Source organism: Triturus cristatus, chromosome 2_2, assembly GCF_964204655.1.
Source record: "Triturus cristatus chromosome 2_2, aTriCri1.1, whole genome shotgun sequence".
NCBI lineage: Eukaryota > Metazoa > Chordata > Amphibia > Caudata > Salamandridae > Triturus > Triturus cristatus.
This window is the reverse complement of record NC_140582.1, coordinates 29,086,326-29,105,806: the sequence shown is the minus strand read 5'-3', so window position 1 is coordinate 29,105,806 and position 19,481 is coordinate 29,086,326. Positions and strand designations below refer to the sequence as shown.

The following is a 19,481-nucleotide window of genomic DNA, read 5'->3' as shown; positions in this document are numbered from 1 at the left end:
TGCAGGGGGCAAAGGTTTTCTTAGGAGTTCTCTGTACTACCTAGTTTGTCGTCATTCCTCAAACCACCCTACACCCCCTGTCTCTTTATCTCACACTTCTGGGTTCTTTTTCAGCCCAGATTTATTTCTCCCTTTGCAGTTGTTTTACTATCTTTCTCTTTCCCTTCCTTTCCCTTTTCATCCTTTCATTCTCTTGCCTTGTGTCAAAGTGTGAGAATGAGAAATATCTACTGATCACCAAAAATGAGTGCCGTGCCAACCACCTGCTACCCCGGCTCGAATGAAGCGCTGCTTTGAAGGGGCGAATCGTTCTCTCTCCTGAGCTTGGTACTTGCTCGACAGGTTCGGAGGGCGCGTCCTGTTCCGAGTCCCCATGGCGATCGACAACATCATGTGGGAGTCAACCATGCGACCGGCCAGTACCAGATTTGTAATTTGTGCTTCATTCTCATCCACTTTAAAGACGCCACAATGGGGCTGTCAGGGTTGATCACAAGCCAAGTCTCTGGTACATTTATTCCTGGAGAAGTTGTTGGCTGCGTTTGATGCGTGAACACAGACCATGCTGGTGTAATGGGTAGTTTTTGGTATGCACCTCTATAGGAGAGGTACCAGGGACTGCCACTGAGGAGCAAACCTGGGATGAGTAGTCACAAGTCACACACAATTTAATGGATGTGAGATTTTTCAAGCTAGGGTTAACGTTTGTGCTTATTATGGACTGGCTTCATTTGGTGGTGACTTTCTTTATTATTGTTTAGCTTTGGCACGACGAAATGCACGTTTTATGCCTTATTTCATGTGGGATATTGATGCACGTTGGATTTTTGTATGCAGGTGTGATGCTTGATTTTGAGGTTTGAGTAATCTGGTTATTTTTGCGTAACATGCATTTTACGTTGTGGAAAAAGATTTAGAAGTGTTCTGATGAAGGAAAATGCAGAGGCTTGCTGAGTGCAAGTTGTTTACACTGTGTGGGTTGGAAAAAAGTGTGTTTTACAGTGTGTGAACGTTGGGAGTTTGCACAAGATTCCTGTTGTGTTATAGCTGAACAAGGGTTGAAAGCTACTCTTTTCGTGAGGGAAAGATTCCCATTGTCTGGTTCAGAAGCTGCCACGTTTTATGTTGCTTCTGTGTGATTGTCTGAGTGGCCGATAGATTAATTTTGTAAAGTGGTTATTTGTTATCACTGGGGTCAGTGGCTCGTCACTCTGTCACTATTTCTTCTGGTGCTTTATCAATATGCATGAAACAAGAGTAACTTGAATAAACAAATAGATTGAAGCTCCTTTTTACGAGTCATAAACAATGGCGTGCTATATTCGGGTGCTAAGAGTTTAAATTGTGTATATTGTTATTCAGGTTTGTGTATGCCAAGGGAGTTTCTATTTGTCAAGAGCCTTCAGTCTTCCCTGGTACAGATTTCCATTACATAAATACAACATGTAACTAATGCACCTCCCAACATGACAGGCACAGAACGTCCTGTTGTGAGACCCATAAAAAGAAGCCCCACCACGTCAGTGTTCAAAGTGGGCGGGATCGGCAGGGCACGGCGTGCCCAGACTTCTTCAATTCCAAGGTTTCCGTTACCCTACTTTTTTATTTTGAAAATGCGTCCCAGGATGCAAGAAATTGCCATCACCTATAGATAAAGCTCGGCGTTCCTGGCTTTCGAGGACAGGCGGCAGAGAAGTAACAGGACTCTGTTTTTTCCTTCTTGCCCAGAGACGAAAAATACAGTGTCCACTTCTGCTCTGCCGCTTCAGCTGCCTCCCCCCCACTCTTTTCTTCTTCCCTCTCTTACTGAAAACCGTGACTTCAAGACAGGGTTCTCACTCTCTTTCCTCTCCTTTCTTTTATTTGCTCCCCTGTGAAATGGATCCAAAAAAGAAAAACACTTTTGCTGGAAATGTCCTATTTTTCTGACATTTTAATTCCAAAGTGCAGCATCGGGAATAAAAGGTTAAAAATATGGAAAATAACTAAATAAAGTAAGACAGAGTGGTAGCAAACTGGACAGATTGATTTAATTCACACCCAAACACATTAGCGCCACTTTTACAGAGTTTGCCAGTGAAGCGCTATTTTTGTTTCTGGTCTTTGTTTTCCCTGGGCTTGCAACTAGTGCACCAATCCTGGAGGTACTGCAATGTGTGGATTGCAAAACAAAATGTGTACTGCGGCTCTGCGTCCAGGGATGTGGTCTTTTTACCATACAGCTAACGTTTTGTAAGGATAAAAGCAATGGACATTGAAATGGGTCCATTTAGGGCCCTGTAGTCATGTCCTTAACTTTTCAGGCAAAAGCACTCACTGATTTCTGAATACTGAGTGTAAAAGCGTTAAGGTGACTATGTTGTTACTGCTTACATTTCAAATGGTTTGCTAAATTTTGAATTCCCTATGAGTGCTTGCTTTTTCCAGGATGTTGTTACTTTTTTTTGTCGCCGCATATTGTTCTTGTCTAGTGCGTCATTTAAATTGAGCTGCATCCAGGTGTTTATAGCCGGCAACAATTGAGTTGTAGTTGAAGGCAGTGTGAGTTTCTCTCAGTGGGGCAGTATGGTGTTCAGTGGAGGAGAGGATGTGGCACTATGGCCAGAGCTTCTGAATTTGGAACTGGGGAACCAGATCACTCTCCTGAGAGAGCACAATCCCATGCTAGACCTTAGAAGGCTTTGCAAGACCTTAGAAGCTCTGGTGTCTTAGCACCAGCAGGTGGACCTTAGCAGTGGCAAGTGTGGGTTAACCTCTGACCCCTGGTAAAACGCATACTCTCTCCCCAGCAGCTCCGCTTATACATCACCGCCGCTTGAGCCTCGAGCCCCCTCCTGGGAGGGTTAGAGACCCCTTGCCTGCCAGTGTTCCTTCCGTGTGCCCTGCCTGTTGCCTCCCTGACTCCGCCCCCTGGGGCTCACTCGCATTTCCTGGTATTGTCGTGTCTGTCTCATTTCTGCCACTGTCGTGGTAATTGTATTTGTAATTGTATTCCTGGGATTGTTTTGAGACTTTTTACTTACATACTCCTGTTTTTGCCCATTCTCACCTCTTCTTTCTCCCGCTGCTTCTGCCCCTGCGGCCCCGCCCCCTGTCCCAGCCGCTCCCGCCTCCCAGCTGCTCGTCCCTCCCTCTCCCCTACTTCATGGCAGCAGAGTCACGCCTAAGGCAAGCCCATCTGCGCCAAACCGCAACCAGCGCCAGGAACACTGGATCTACTGCCCTCCATTGCTACGACACCACCGCACTCCTCGCTCTCAACCCCGCAAGACCCACAGACTGCCAACAGGCCTCACCGCATACGACCCACGGACAGTTCTCCTGCCTCAACTGCCACCGGACTTTCACCACCACCCCGACCCGCAACACCACCAGAGCCAGCACCAATGACGCCCTTAAGTGTATCCTCCTCAACGTGCGCTCCGTACATAAACACGCCATGGAAATCTGGAACCTACTCGACTCTCTCTTGTCCGACATCGCCTTCTTCACAGAGACATGGACAACGTCACCTCCGCCCCCGACATCAACAGCGCCATCTCGGACGGTTACAAGATTCAGAGGAAGGACCGCCCCAAACCCCTGGGAGGAGGCCTCGCCATAGTCCACAAAAAAACCCTCCGCCTCGCCACCTCCAGCGAGACATTGCCCTCCGCCAAACACCTGCATTTCCAGATACATACCAGCCCTAAGACCACACTCCGTGGGTCACTCATCTACAGACCCCCCGGACACCATTCGCCACCACCATCACAGACTTCATCGCACCCCACGCCATCGCATCAATCAACTACATACTCATCGGAGACCTCAACTTCCACCTCGACAACCCCAGCGACCTGAACTCTACCACCATCCGTAACAACCTCGCCAACATCGGACTCAACCAACTCATCAACGCACTGACACACAGAGCAGGACACACCCTCTACCCTATCTTCGCTGCAGGAAACAGCGTTCACTTCAGCCACAAAATACAGCCACCCTGGACCGACCACAACTTCGTCCATTTCACCGTCAACAAACCCAAAGCACCCAAACCAGCCACGAAGGAACTGGAGCAATGTCACCGACGAGCAACTGAACTCCACCCTCGCCCGAGACAACCACACCTGGGCATCCAACGCAAACATCGCAGCCAGAAAACTACACTCGCGGATCTCCAACTGAGCAGACGAGCTCACCCCGTTACACAACCCCGGCAAACAACGCCCCAGAAAAGCCGCCTGGTTCACCACCGACCTCCAAGAATCCAGGCGCACCTGCAGACGCCTGTAAAAGAACTGGAGGAACACCAAGTCAACCGACAACTACTCCACCTACAAACACACCACAACGGACTACCACATCTAAATCAGAACAACCAAAAGGAACTTCATCCACAAAAAATTCCTCACCAACTCCTCCAACTCCAAGGAACTCTTCAATGTCATTAAGGAATTCACCAACCCACGCAGCGAAGCCACAGACATCACCCCATCCCAAGACCTCTGCGACAAGCTTGGAACCTACTTCCTTCTCAAGATCAGAACACTCGACAACTTCATCAACCACCCACAAGACACCTCATCCAGTCCCCCACCTCCCCAGGGCGCCAGTCAGCCCACCATTGCCGACTGGACACCCATCACGACCATGGACACCGCTGCGACCATGAAAGGCATCCACTCAGGGGTCCCCACCGACCCCTGCCCGCCGCACATCTACCACAGAGCCACAGATACCATCGCGCCCCAGCTACAACACACCATCACACCACCTTCAAAACAGGCACCTTCTCAGATGACTAGAAGCACGCCGAAGTCAGGCCCCTGCTCAAGAAGCCCACAGCTGACCCCATCGACCTCAAAAGCTACTGGCCCATCTCACTTCTCCCCTTTGCAGCTAAAGTGGGAGAGAAAACAGTCAACAGGGAACTGACACAATGCATAGAAGAGCACGCTGTCCTCGATCCGTCCCAATCCAGTTTCTGAACCAACCACAGCACAGAGACTGCCCTACTCGCCGCCACAGACGACATCCGCACCCTCCTGGACCAAGGCCACTCCGCAGCCCTCATCCTCTTCGACCTGTCTGCAGCCTTTGACACCGTCTCTCACCGCACACTAGTAGCCAGACTACACAACGCCGGCATTCAAGGAACTGTCCTAGACTGGATCCGCAAATTCCTCACCGGAAGAACCCAAAGGCTCAGACTGCCGCCCTTCCTATCCGCCCACACGGTAATCACCTGCGGAGCCCGACCCTCTTCAACATCTACATGGCCCCCCTCACAGACATCGTCCAACAACACGGCCTTAACATCGTATCCTACGCCGACGACACCCAGCTCAGCATCTCCCTCACCAAAGACCCCACCACCGCAAAACTCAACTTCCAAAGAGAAATGCAAGAAGTCGCAGTCTGGATGACCAACAGCTGCCTAAAACTCAACGCCATTAAGACTGAAGTCCTCATCCTTGGAACCACCCCTTCAGCATGGGACAACACCTAGTGGCCCACCGCCCTCGTCAGCCCCCCTTCCCCCTCAGACCACGCAAAGAACCTCACCATTGTACTCGACTCATCACTCACCATAAACTGTCAGGTCAACGCCGTCACCTCCAGCTGCTTCAACGCCCTCTGCATCCTCCAAAAGACCTTCAAATGGATTCCCCCTGAATCCAAGAAAACAGTCACCCACGCACTCATCACCAGCAAACTCTACTATGGCAACGCACTCTGCGCCGGCATCAACAAGTCCCTACTCCGCAAGCTGCAAACAATACAGAACACCGCGGCCAGACTCGTCCTCGGCATCCCCCGGCATGAACCCATCAGCCAACACCTGCGGCGACTCCACTGGCTTCCCGTGGGGAAGAGAGTCACCTTCAAAATCCTCACTCACGCCTACAAATGCCTGCACAACAACTGACCCAAATACCTCAACTACAGAATAAACTTCCACGTACCCAAAAGAAACCTGCGATCAGCCAACCTCGCACTGGCTGAAACCCCCCGCATCAACAGAGCCAGAGCAGGCGGAAGAGCGTTCTCTCACATCACAGCCAAGACCTGGATCAAACTTCCGGTGGACATCAGACTCTCCCCCTCCCTGGACACCTTCAAGAAGACGCTCAAGACCTGGCTTTTCGGCTGAACGGAGCAGCACCAACCCCACACACACCCTACCCCAGCGCCTTGAGACCCTCACGGGGGAGTAGTGCGCTTACAATTCCCTGATTGATTGATTGATTGATTGAACCTTCAAGGCTTGTCCACCACAATCCATACTGAAGTTCACCTCCAGTCTTGCGGACAGGCCTATGAAGCAGCAGAGCGACTGTCACTGAGGTCACAGCACCCTTGAGGGTGCTGACTTTGGGTGGAGGCATTATGTTAGTATATTAAGGTTTTAAAAGAACTTGCTGCCTCCTTCCTGGCCTCCCGTAATTTTCAGCAACAATAAAGATTTCAAGATGACTCTGGTGTTTAATGTTCTTCCTAGAGAGAGATCATTTTGTCTAGTGGAAGCTTTGATTATTGGAAAGGTAGTTCAGAGGGTTAATGTGCCTGCTGCAAAGAACATGTACCATGCAGATCACAAAGTGCACATAATGTAAATAGGTCAGTGGGCTACTGCTTTTGTCAGAGAGATCCTTTTGTTACTTGCAGTTTATAAGTTAAAGTCCTAACATAGAACAGTGAGCTATTAACTTTCATCTAAGAGCTGCATACAAACTGCAAGGTATAAATTAGAGCGTTCTGTTCCCCCCCAGTCTTTGATTTTCCTAATAATGTTGCAAAAAGTGTTCTTTTGGACAGGAATCAATTCTGATTATTAAAGAGAACCCCCAACCATGGTATTCTGTTTTAAATTCTGAGTTTGTGTTACTCCAGACCAATCACTATTAAACTATATGGCCTACTAGTATGGTTGTCATGTGACTCCTACACCTTGTAGTCCTTAGTCTTATGTAACATTTTCTATACAGTGATTTACACACATATTGATTGTCTCGGAGTAATGTGTGTGATGTAAAGTGCTCTGACACCCTACACTGGTATGAGTGGTGCTGTAAATCAAATTAAATGCATCTGAGAGAGAGTGTGGTTATGGAGACTTGAGGGGCACTTTTAAAAGGCGGTAGTGAGGGAATCCATGGCAGAGGTGCTCATTGGGGGGCAATAACAAACATTAATGCACAGGGCACCACCATTGCTAAGGTCGGCCCTGCCCTTGAGGCCAGTCTGCCTCGCCCATAGGTACCTCCATTTGCCCTGTTTCAGAAGTAGTAGGTGCAACTTACCAGAGATTGGCAATGCAGGATTAGCACGCACAACAAACTAAGTTCGCCAACTTCACAGTCTCTCTGCTTCATTCACAAGAACTTTTAACATGTGCGGCTTGCTGTGGGGCCACTGGAATGAATTACGCAGCAAAGAAGGACAAAATGATGCCGCAGTGTTGACTAAATTATGAATTTTAAAAAAGGCTGCAGCGTAATGCAGCATATTTTCTGATATTTTATTATTTTGACATGTGTACACATGCTAACAGTCTCTGGAAAGATTTTTCCTTATTAGTACCAGTGTAACATACAAATGCAGCAGTGAGAAAGGTGATCAGTCAACCTTTGCAATAAGCCATCCACTCCGCAGCAACACAAGTCAAATGTTTTATTAACTTTTGATACGTTTAAGCTATAAACAATTTATTAGTTTAAATGGTCAGATCATGCAGCAGATCTTGCATTATGAGGCAAATATGGCAGAGCCATAATGATATAGAAAACATTTGCAAACTAGGATATTTTGCCATTCATGTTTGAACTGCTGTTGTGGAAAAAGGGAGAAGTGCTGATGACAGAAACTCCAAGGCTCGGCGACAAATGGCTTGTGCTTCCACATTTTATTGTATTTGGGACATTCTGTGATTAGAAGCATATCCCACTTTGTGAATGTGTTTTAATATCAATAACTCATTATAACCTTAAATAATCATATGTATCCATTGGTTGATTAAACTGGGAAGTGAAATGCCAAACAAATACTAAAAATTGGGATGTTTGAGCATTCTGGCCACACCTCTGGCTCCGCCCACTGATGCAATCCTTGGGTTATTCCCACCCTGTGATTCTCCGCCCACAGTTCCCCTACTTTTCTTGCACCACGTATACTTCCCGATTTTTTTTCTGGATCCACCGGAACATTAATTTCACCCATAACATAAGTTGTGTCAGTTATATTGTTAAGTGAGAGATTGAACCAGCAGCTTTAGCTGCAATCCAGTGATATGTTTAGGTTGCAACAGAGATTAGAGTGTAAAACAATAACTACCGGCATATAAACAGTGAATACATGCCTGCAAAAGTAACAAGCATTGGCATAGCCAATAGGTCTCACCTTTGAGACCTTATAAGTGTTTAGCCATGCAACAGTTGATATTGTTGCACCAAGGATATTACACTGCATAACTAAATACTCATAAGGTCCCAAAAGCGAGACCTATTGGCTATGCCAATGCTTGTTAAAAGTTCTCAGACTGGACAACCCAGTGAAGTAACCAGGTAAGTGGCTACGATCACAAGGAATACCATAAACGGAGTTGAAAAGCTACTCACTTTACTAAACACCCTTCTAATCTCACCCCTGCAAGGACCAACCAGTCCAAGTAGGTGGGCGCTTCAGTGTACCACATACATATCCAAATAAATGCTGAAACACAAGGAACCAGTACCACTATGGAACCTACTTACCACAGTAAAGAAGCAGCGAAACACTGCCTCTGGACATCGTTTCTGTTTCTACACCAGTCTATAACAAACGACAAAGGTTTGATGCGGTCTGCCTCCTGTGCGTGATGCTTTTAATAAGGTTGGATCGGACGCTCCATGTAATGGCAGATCCGCAGTCCAATATCGCCGAGACGTTAGTCGCATTGGCTCGATGCAAACTACCCCTACCTTATTTAAAGCCCCACATTCTGGGTTCAGAGGCTTTCAAAGGCAGACACCCACGCCGCAGTCTTCCAACTAAATCACTTGAGCCAGAAAGGGCTCTCGCTATTAAAACAAAGATTGGCTGGCTAAAGCCACTAAGGATGTGGCCAGAGTCGGAAAATAGCACCTGCCGCTTACACACAAAATACCGCTAGGCCAACCCTTACTTCTTTTCCCGTGACCATGTCACACTATACGCTGCAATGATTCTACTCTTCAATTCAACCTCTCTACAGGCCACCCAAGCTAAAGTAGTCAGAACATAACTGGAGACCGGACTGTAGAAAACAGATGACATAGAAATGGGACTAGCAGGAACACGACTGTAATGCTGTGCTATGGTGGCCATCTTATCCCGGTAATCATTCAACAATTATAACAATAAACCAGAGGACAGAAATACTTTTCACCATTTGTTGGCAATGGTCGCCGTGCTTCCGAACAAACGATGCTAAATCTTGCTGAGCTACCTTTGCACAAGTTTGATAGGGCCTGAAAAGTATTTTCTATTACGTTCAAATGAACGTTTAAAGTCTTTTAGTGTATCTCAATTGTTTTTAATTTTTGACCTTATAAGAGTTTGTTCTTTGAAGAACTTTATTTTTTTTACCGTTGCAGGTACATAGCACAGTTCTAAAATGTTTAAAATTCCCGTTTTTCTTTGAAGGCTCAAACTCGGCTGGAAAGTATTGGAGTGCTTTACATGAGCAGTAAGCACCCGTTTACATTACACAAGGACTCGTTATTATCATTATTTTTTTTAGTCTTGGAGAGATTAATTGATTTGCCCATATTCAAAAGATGATGAGCCAATACAGAAACTGGAGCCTGGTCCCCCAGTTCCAAAGTCAGCAGCTTTGGCGTTTACCCCTCTGAAGCGCATTTATTATACATAATTGATGACATCATAGCTGCCAGGTCCATTTGTGAGGTACTGCTCCAGTCCAGGTTTTTTTTCTTTTCCTTTGAATTCTGTTTTTATAATGAAATAAACAGGTCTACAAGGCCCACAATTCAAAGAAAAGACTTGGACTGGAACAGCACATGATGCATGGACAAGGGGACTAGGCAGGGCTGAGTAATAGGACTCGACATAATGACGTTATCCAATACCATCACTGCGAGTGACTACACATGAAGTACTCTTGCAAATGCCGTTGCAACTGTATACTTTAATGTATGCATTTTTTATAAGTTTATTTATAGTTGTGATGCCTTCTCTTTGCTTGTTATCCTGCCCCCTTTTGTCTCTGAGAATGCTACTTTATAGAAGTTTAATGTTGGTACAGATATTGCCTGTAAGTGAGCTAAGCTAACTTACTCTACTCATTCATCTATAACATGAAGTTGTACTACACCCTGTTTCATTCTCGGCTAGAATAAAGAATTACTAGGCTCCACAGAGCAAACTGAAGTCTTTGCTGAAAGTTCTGAGCAAAATGTATTTTCTCGAGCCTGAGTTTAGCTGAACCATATTAAATAACATACAATTTTTAATTGATTTTATAGCCACATAATAAAACGATACAACAACAGAAAACACACAATTGTGGTGTCAATGCGAAAATATAATCAAAGGGTCTTCGTGGTTTGCAGCACTAAAAGAATGAGTAATAAAATGTCCGAGAGTGAGGTGCGATGCCACCAGAGAGGCCTATTATATCTCCAAAGAGTAATTGCTTGGTGTGGATCTAGAGATATGCACCATCGGGGGAGAAGGTTGTACAGATTCTCCCACTTATAGCGTTACATCATCATCAAAAAGACAATATACTCATAACACAAATTAAACCTACTTAATAAAAGAGTAGAGGAGGGAGAGGGGGAGGGAAAGGGGAGGACACAGGCGCATTTTTGCTCAAGCACGTCTATAGAACGAGAACTGGTGGTGCAGTGGAAGGTGTCAAATTGGTTGTTGATTGATTTAATGATATATGTGACAACTGCAATTCAGAAGATCTAAAGATGCGCCTTGGTCCAATCTCACTTATGTATGTGCTTGTGTGGTGGACCCGGAGGATCCCAGTGGGCTCCCAAGAGGAGCCATGGGGGATGTGGGGAGAATCCTGCTGCTGCGTTGCTGGAGTGGGGTTTTCTTTAAAAATTGTATACCCTCTCCATTTTTGCATGTTTACATTAATAAGAATAATTAATTAATAGTAATTGTACTAATTGTTTGCTGTGTGAATTGACCAACATTACTAATATAAGAAATACACGTGGGAATTGCATTTGCATGGCCTAATTAATAACGTAAACTAATTTTCGTATGCATATTAATTATAGACAATTAGAAATTGCATGATTATATGTTGCTTTCGTGATGTATTCGTGATTTGTGCATTATTAATGTGAATATAACCTGCATTAAGTGTTGCTTCTGCTAGATAAATACACACACATATGGGTATTAGTAAGGGGATAACATTTTATTAGTCATTTCCATGTTTAATTACATTTTTGTGTTTCTTTGCTTAAGTTGACCATTTGGTGGCCACAAAATGGCCGACATCCCTATTTGACGAACACGATTCCATTATGAAGGTTTCTGTGTGAAGTGCGCATGCGTCACCATCAGCTGCAGTGGCCTTTGGACGACCCTAACTCAACTGTGCCACCCAAGGACACACCGGGCTACCAGCCAGCTGCTCTGAAAGAAACAATGAAAAGATACTATTCTGAGGAGAAAATAGGAACTATATCTAAAGATATATTATCCGTATGGGAAAGCTGTTGAACCATTTTAAACGGACCAATTAGATGCATTCAAAATATCATTTGTTACTTTGTGGAATGTAATTTTACTATAAAAATTGTAGAATAGAGAGGTTGATTTGGCGAGACCCTTCAGAAGATTTTCGATTTCCTGATGTTATGCTGACGGAGAGGACGGTGACACTGCAGGACAGCTGTTTCCTAAGACTCTGACAGTATGAACTGATGACCAAGTTTTTGACTTAGAGGACGACTTTTAGTCAGAATAGGTAAATATGATGGTTTACTGCTTGATTAAATCAAAGACTCGATTTCCAATTATTTAGATAAAATTTAAGATTTATTACAAGAACTGTGTTGGGTCGTTATTATAAAAATGTATTTATGTAAATAAGTTATAGATTTCGTTATCACTCCAACCTGCAGCTAGCTGATCCATGGCCTATTCATGGGAGGAGTACTAAAAGGTGAAGTTTAGGTCTTTATAAATAGGGATATATGAGTATTTCCTTCCATTACAGCGAGTGGAACAATCGCCTCCTTGGAAACAGGTTATTAGAAGGATGAATGTTGGTGTTATGGGCCCCACCAGCGAATGTAGTGATTGTGTGTGATCTATGATCTGTGACGAAGGGAGGGATTTTGCATTCCGCGCTGCATCAGTTTTTGTTGGTAGCAGAAGTATGGTTAGCTACTGTTTTGGTTTAAGTGAGCATTGCTTGTAAATAGCTTATTGATTATTGATTGATATTGATTTATGTACTAACACTATATGTTGAGTTACGTTGAGTTATATGTTGTTAGCACGGCTTCTGGGATGTAGGAAGTCGGAAGTTTGAAAACAGTTCCGTAGCAGAGCAGAGGTAAGTGCTGCTCTCGGGAAAGACGGAATTGTTGTTGCCCTGTAGGTACACAGGGGAAACGTGTGACAAGTGAAGTTGCACGGCGCATTGCCTGGATTCGATTCGGCAGCATCGTCGTGTGTTGCCATTAGAAATATTCTCTGTATGAGAGGAGTGTGTATGATAGCGAAGGTTACCTGTAAAATTTTGGTCTTTAAGTACCAGGAAACCAAATGGCATACCGATAACGCTTATCACTGAAAAGGTAGCAGGTGTTCTCTGAGCTTGTAAGAAGGACAAAGTAGAGGGAAGTGCTGCTTTGTCAACGTGTGTCATAATTCTGTAGTAGGACAGACTGTTCGCTGTTCTCGAGAAAGACAGGATTCTGTGCGTATGTACTAGATTTTCTTGTGTGAAAGAGTGTGAATGTAAAGGCATTCGGATTGATTGCAAAACTCTAGGTTTATTTCTCAGGAGCATTGGTTCTCCAACTATGTGTCTTAAATGCTAGAGAAACAATTAGCTAATGCTTGTTAGAAGGGTGAAGTAGAGGGATGTGCTACTTTATCAACGGAAGTAACGATTCCGTAGTAGGGCAGAGGTAAGCGCTGCTCTTGGGAAAGACGGAATTCTCGTGAGAAAGGTCTATTGTTGTTCTTTGGTTAGCGAAGCGGACAATGGAGATGTTTTATTGTTGTTACTAATAGAATTGTAAAAGTTGCAATAAGAGTTCACGGAGCGGACTTGTAAAGGAGGGGTAGACAGGAGCAGAGCTTCCGCAGCGGCTGCTGACGTCAGAACGACCGCGCTGGGATTGGACAGTGGGTCAGAAGTGTAAAACGCGCCGGATTGGTGCGTCAGTGTAAAGCCGCGCTAGGATTGGAGAAGTACAGGGTGACGTAAACGCTTCCCATTGGTGCATTAGTGTAAATCGCGCTGGGATTAGAGGACTGTGACAGTGACGTATACGCTCTTGATTGATGCGTTAGTGTAAAGTCGCGCTGTGAGTGGACAGAATAGCGGTACAGTTGTAAAAGACTAGCGATACACAGAAACCAAGAAAATGTATTACCAACCACCAGATAGGGAAAAGAAATCCTGGTTTGGTAAAATTAAAAAGTGGTTCAAGAAAGATAAACAGGTCAAAACTAGGGAAGGACAGTTAATTCCTCCACCGAAAACTCCCGCAGCTTTAATGATTGCGAAATATGGATATCATACTTGTATTTGGGTAGATAATTGGGTAAAATATACGAAGGACGATGGAGTCCTGGCATTTCCAGAACATGGTTCCTTTAATTTAGCGGTTTTAAGGAATCTGCGCGAAAAGATGATGTACTTAGAACCAAGACCTAGACCGAAGCAGTTTGAGGCATTGACAGAGTGGGAAGACGAAGTGCATGAGCGAGAAAAGCAAAGAAATGGTAGAAGTTACAGATATCTGTTTGGCAGGTCATATGGACATCAAACGCATGATGATCGAATGAAAAGATGGAAGAATGCAAGTATGACAGAGGGTATGTTTCCTGTAAGAGCGGTAGGAGAGAATGAAGGAAGAAAATGTGTATAAAAAAGGAATAATGTGGAATCAAGAGGTTACGGAGCAAATGAATCGGATGATGATGTATTGGATGATGTGTTTTATAAAAATCCACCACCGTACCGACCAGAACCAGAAATGTTGACACCAAATGCCCCAATGAGAGAAACATTACGAATTATCAAGACCGAGACTATGTCACCAGATTTAGAAAAGAGAAACTCCACTAGAGAAGTAGAAAAGAGATCGGAGAATAGAATAGATAGTGAAAATTCAGCGGAATTGGCCAAAACAACTCTAGAATTAACAGAGAAAATAAGAGAATTAACTAAGGATCTAGAACCTGTAACAGTTCCAGTGACTATAGGTCCAGTAATGCCCATTTTTGAGAAGCAAAAAGATAGCGAACATTGCTTGACGGTACCATACCGGAACAATAATTTGGTTGAGAGTCCAGAACGGAGTCAAATTGAAAATCCATGGGGACCGACAATAAATATGTTTGAACCAAATGTTTCAAATAATCCCTTTATTAAATCAGAATTATGCTGAAAGGAGTAGAACGACAGTAGAAACTTTGTTGGAACCCCAGAGAAATCCAGAGCAGAGTAGCGTAGAATACCCGGTAGGACCGTCTATGGAAGAACTGAGTGAATGGTTAAGAGGGTTGCAGAGACAAGATAAAGAATCCCAGTCAATAGATGTGGCTAACTTACGGATGGTATTGGAAGAATTAATTGTAGGGACTATTCCTGTAGAAAAATTTAAAATTTATCAGGATGAGGAGCTGTTATTCCTATGCAAAAGCGTGACATGGAGAGCGAAGAATGTGCATGAAAGACTAGGAGAAGTTGCGAATGAAATGGGTATAGATATTGATAAGGTAAAAGCCTTGCAGAAACCCTATCGAGTTGATTTTACTGAAAAAGACATTGAAAATCTGAACACCACAGGACAGATGGGTCAGATTAAGGACATAATCATTGTATTGAGAAAATGGGGAGATGTGGATAAATGGAGAAGTAAATGGTATAGAAAACGTAATGATGCCTCAGAAAGGACAGTTTCGGCATTCCCTGTTAGAGAGAAAGAAAAGGTAACTGAATATCCCATGAGGGAGATCCCAGGAGGAGGATATGTAGACGTCCCATGGACATGACAGGACATTTTGTCATTTACGAATGATTTCCCTCGACTACGCGAAAAGCCCGTCGAGTGGTACCGGCAGGTAGACAGATTTGTAAAATTGTCAAAAGTACTATGGATAGATTTGAATAGTCTATTTGACATAATAGTACCGGCAGATTTGTGGACAGAGTGCAAGCTGATGATCAACTGGCCAACTCAGGAGTATCCTAGGGATCCTAAGACAGGAGCTCCGGAGCCTGAGGTAATGAAGAAGTACGAACAGGTTATGGTATTTTTGAAAACTAAGTGCCCCCTAAAGAGACAGATTGGGTAAAAATTGATCGAACACATCAGGAAGGAAAAGAATCAGTACATGCATACTATGAGGGACTAATACAAGCCTTTAAGCAGTTCAGTGGAGATGAGAACCTGAATGATAAGGATTTGAGTCATTTCGTATACAGATTTGTATATGGTTTACGCCCAGAAATTGATGACATGATAAAGCAGCATACGGTTGTTTGGCAGAATAAGAAAATAGATGAAGTATTGAGACATGCTAAATATTTCAGTGACGAAATTGAGGCCAAACAGCGAAAATTAAAAGAAAAGGCAATGTGGGCACAAGTAAAGGTAGCTGAAAGGCAGGAAGCTCAGTTGGTCGAACAAGCAAATAACCCAGGAACTAGACCGAGATTTGGCCCAGGAAAGGGGAAAGGTAATATAGAAGAAGCTAAAAAGAAGTTCCCATGCCATAATTGCGGTAGGTTAGGGCATTGGAAATCCGAGTGTAAATACCCTCCAAGTACTAATAATGAAAATGCATCATTGAATCCGCAGGTGCAGAATGAGGTGAGTGGTCAACTGCAGCAACAGCAGCAACAGCAGCAGTTGGTTACCTCACAGAATCAGGTGCCAAAACCACCTTTCCCGCAGAGCAGAAACACTCAGAAGTATAGTAATGAATCGGGATTCTACAATGAAGAACAGGTAAATAAACCGCCACGCGCTCGCGCTGTTTCACAGTATTGGCTGCAACGCGATGAGAGTTACTTAGAGGAAAGCTATTGACGGTGCCGAAAGGAGGAAGAAGAGTGCGTACTTGGCGCAACTCTAGAAGTAGACCAGACAGGACCATTTGTAGATGGGAAGGTTAATGATGAAAATATTACTTTCCTAGTGGATACTGGTGCTACTCGATCAACTGTTAAATCAGCTGATGTTAAGAATCTTCCTCTTTCAGATGAAACAATCCAAGTGGTTGGTGTGTCCAACAGACAGATAAAAACATTTTTGACAGAACCAGTGAAAGTTAGTATAGGGAAATTTACAGAGATGCACCGCTTTGTTGTGTGTGACACCAGTCCAGTGAATTTATGAGGTAGGGACCTGTTGTGCAAGATGAATTGCACTATATTCTGTACTCCAGATGGAATAGCATTTGAAACACCAGATGAGGATGTGCTATATAAAATGACCATAGCTAACAGAGAAAATGAGGTTACTGAGACTTATGCAATATTCAACCCTGATGAACTACCTAAAGAACTAAAGCAGTCAGTGAAGGCAGAAGTGTGGGATTTTACTGGAGAAGATGTAGGGTTAATGAGAAATGTAGATCCAGTCAAAATAACTGTGAAGGAACGAATAAGCTATCCAAATGTTCCACAGTACAGATTGACACCTGAGATAATTGAAGGAGTTACCCCAATAATTGAGAAAATGATCAAGCAAGGAATACTGAGAGAAATAATGAGTAGTCCGTGTAATTCACCGATAATGGGAATGAAAAAGCCTAATGGGAAATTCAGGATAGTGCAAGTTTTGAGAAAGATAAACAAAATTGTGGTATCATGCTGACCCATTGTGCCAAACACATCAGTAATTCTCTACCAGATTCCCCATGATGCGGAATGGTATACAGTGATTGATTTATGCCATGCTTTCTTTTCTATCCCATTGCATCATGACAGTCAGCAAATTTTTGCATTTTGGTTTGGAGAGCGGATTTTGGCATGGTGCCGAATCCCACAGGGGTATGCAGAGAGCCCCTCAATATTCAATCAATTGTTGAAGAAATCTTTGGAAAGTCTGCAAATGCCTGAAAGTTCAGTACTAGTGCAATATATCGACGACCTTTTGGTGGCGTCGAAAACACGTGAAGCTTGCGAGGTAGACACAATAGCACTACTAAATCATTTGGCAGACGGAGGGTTGAAAGTGTCATCAGCAAAATTGCAGTATTGTAATAAAGAAGTATAGTATTTGGGACATAAAATCGAGAAAGGACTGAGAAAAATAACAATAGACAGAATAGGAATTATAAAAGGAATGAGAGCCCCCATGACCCGAAGAGAGGTAAGAATGTTTCTGGGAATCGTGGGGTACTGCCGCCAGTGGATTGGCAATTTCTCCCTGATTGTAAAACCCTTGGTACGACTAACAAGGAGTGATGTAAAAGATCCCCTTGAATTGAACAAGGAAGAATTGGCAGCATTCAAACGATTGAAAGAGGGTTTGTGTGAAGCACCAGCACTGGGCATGTCTGACTATAAGAAAGAGTTTGAGTTGTATTGCAGTGAGAGAAATGGATGTGCACTCTCTGTGTTGATCCAGAAGCATGGAAGGTTGAGGAGACCAATTGCATATTTTTCCTCAATGCTTGACCCAGTGGCTGCAGCTTTACCTGGGTGTCTGAAAGCAGTGGCTGCGACATGCCAAAGTTTGGAGCAGAGTGAAGGTATTGTGATGGGATATCCGTTGAAAGTGTTTGTACCTCATGATGTGGCGATTCTCTTGACAAGTAATCGTACTCAGTATATGACACATAGTCGGCTGACTAAGTATGAGAAGATCATATTAGGTGCAACAAATGTGAGCCTTGCGAGATGTGTGAATGTGAATCCTGCAACTTTGTTACCTGATGCTGAGAATGTGGAAGTGAGAGATGAAGTAGATCATGATTGTTTGGACGTGCTTGAGTACTGCACAAAGCCACAACCTGATATAAAAGATGTACCTTTGCCAGAAAGTGATTTTGTGTTGTTTGTTGATGGGTCATGTTTGAGAACAGATGAAGGAGTGCTAAGCGCAGCATATGCAGTATGCACGGTTGCAGCAGTGATGGAAGCATCTTATTTGAAAGGAGTGAGGTCAGCCCAAGTAGCTGAGCTTGTTGCTTTGACCAAAGTATGCAAAATTGGGAAAAGTGTGAGAGTGAGTGTGATAACTGACAGCCAGTATGGCTTCGCGGTTGTCCATGATTTTGGCCAGCTTTGGCTACAAAGAGGTTTCCTCACCTCTACCATGGCACGGATGTATCATGGCCAGGGACACATAGGGAGAGATGCCATGATTAGGTCTTTTAAGCAGACCTGGCACAATCCAAAATTCAGACTTGTATCAGAAAGCCTATGTCAGAGATGCCTAATATGTCAGCAATACAATCCTGGAAGAAAGACAGTGGTGAATCTAGGAGCCATAGGCAGAGAGGGTGGACCTTTTACCAGAATGCAGGTTGACTTCATTGAAATGCCTCCATGTAACAGACTGAGGTATGTTCTGGTTATAGTTTGCCTATTCTCTAGATGTGTGGAAGCATTCCCAACAAGAAGAAATGACGGGATGACAGTGGCTAAGCTACTTTTGAGAGAATTCATCCCCAGGTTTGGGTTCCCAGTGACTCTTGAATCAGACAGAGGAGGACATTTTCATAACGAGATTGTAAAATTGATTTGTGAAGCATTGAATGTACAACAGAAACTACATTGTGCCTACCGACCAGAGGCTTCTGGTGTGGTTGAACAGATGAATGGTACAATCAAAAACAGAATTGGGATAATGTGTTTAGCCACTGGTATGAAATGGCCTGATGTTTTGCCTCTAGTTTTAATGACAATTCGAGCAATACCAGACAGAACCACAGGGTTAAGTCCTCATGAAATAGTCATGGGACGAGCAATGAGGCATGTGTACATTCCAGTCAACAAGCTGATGACAATAACTGATGACATGGTGTTGGAATACTGTAAAGGCCTGGCTGACGCAGTTCATTCTGTGTTTCATCAGGTTGGAGCGGATGCCACCACTCTTGAAAGGAAGCCAGCCCATGATCTGAGCCCAGGAGACTGGGTAAGGATAAAAGTCCACAGAAGAAGAAATTGTTTGGTTCCAAGGTGGGGAAAACCAAGACAAGTCATTTTGACCACAACAACAGCTGTGAAGTGTGCTGGAGTGAAAAACTGGATCCATGCCAGCCATACTTTGAGGATACCA

General features: G+C 44.1%; 1 protein-coding gene across 2 annotated transcripts in view; it reads right to left on the bottom strand.

Moving 5' to 3' along the window:
- PAQR3 (progestin and adipoQ receptor family member 3) overlaps positions 1 to 9,249 on the bottom strand; it is a 341,693-nt gene extending 332,444 nt beyond the window's left edge. For both annotated transcript variants that reach the window (XM_085640956.1, XM_085640955.1), the window contains exon 1: positions 8,739 to 9,249. The gene's annotated coding sequence lies outside the window, so the exon portion shown is untranslated. The remainder of the gene's footprint in view (positions 1 to 8,738) is intronic.
- Positions 9,250 to 19,481: the final 10,232 nt, after the last annotated feature.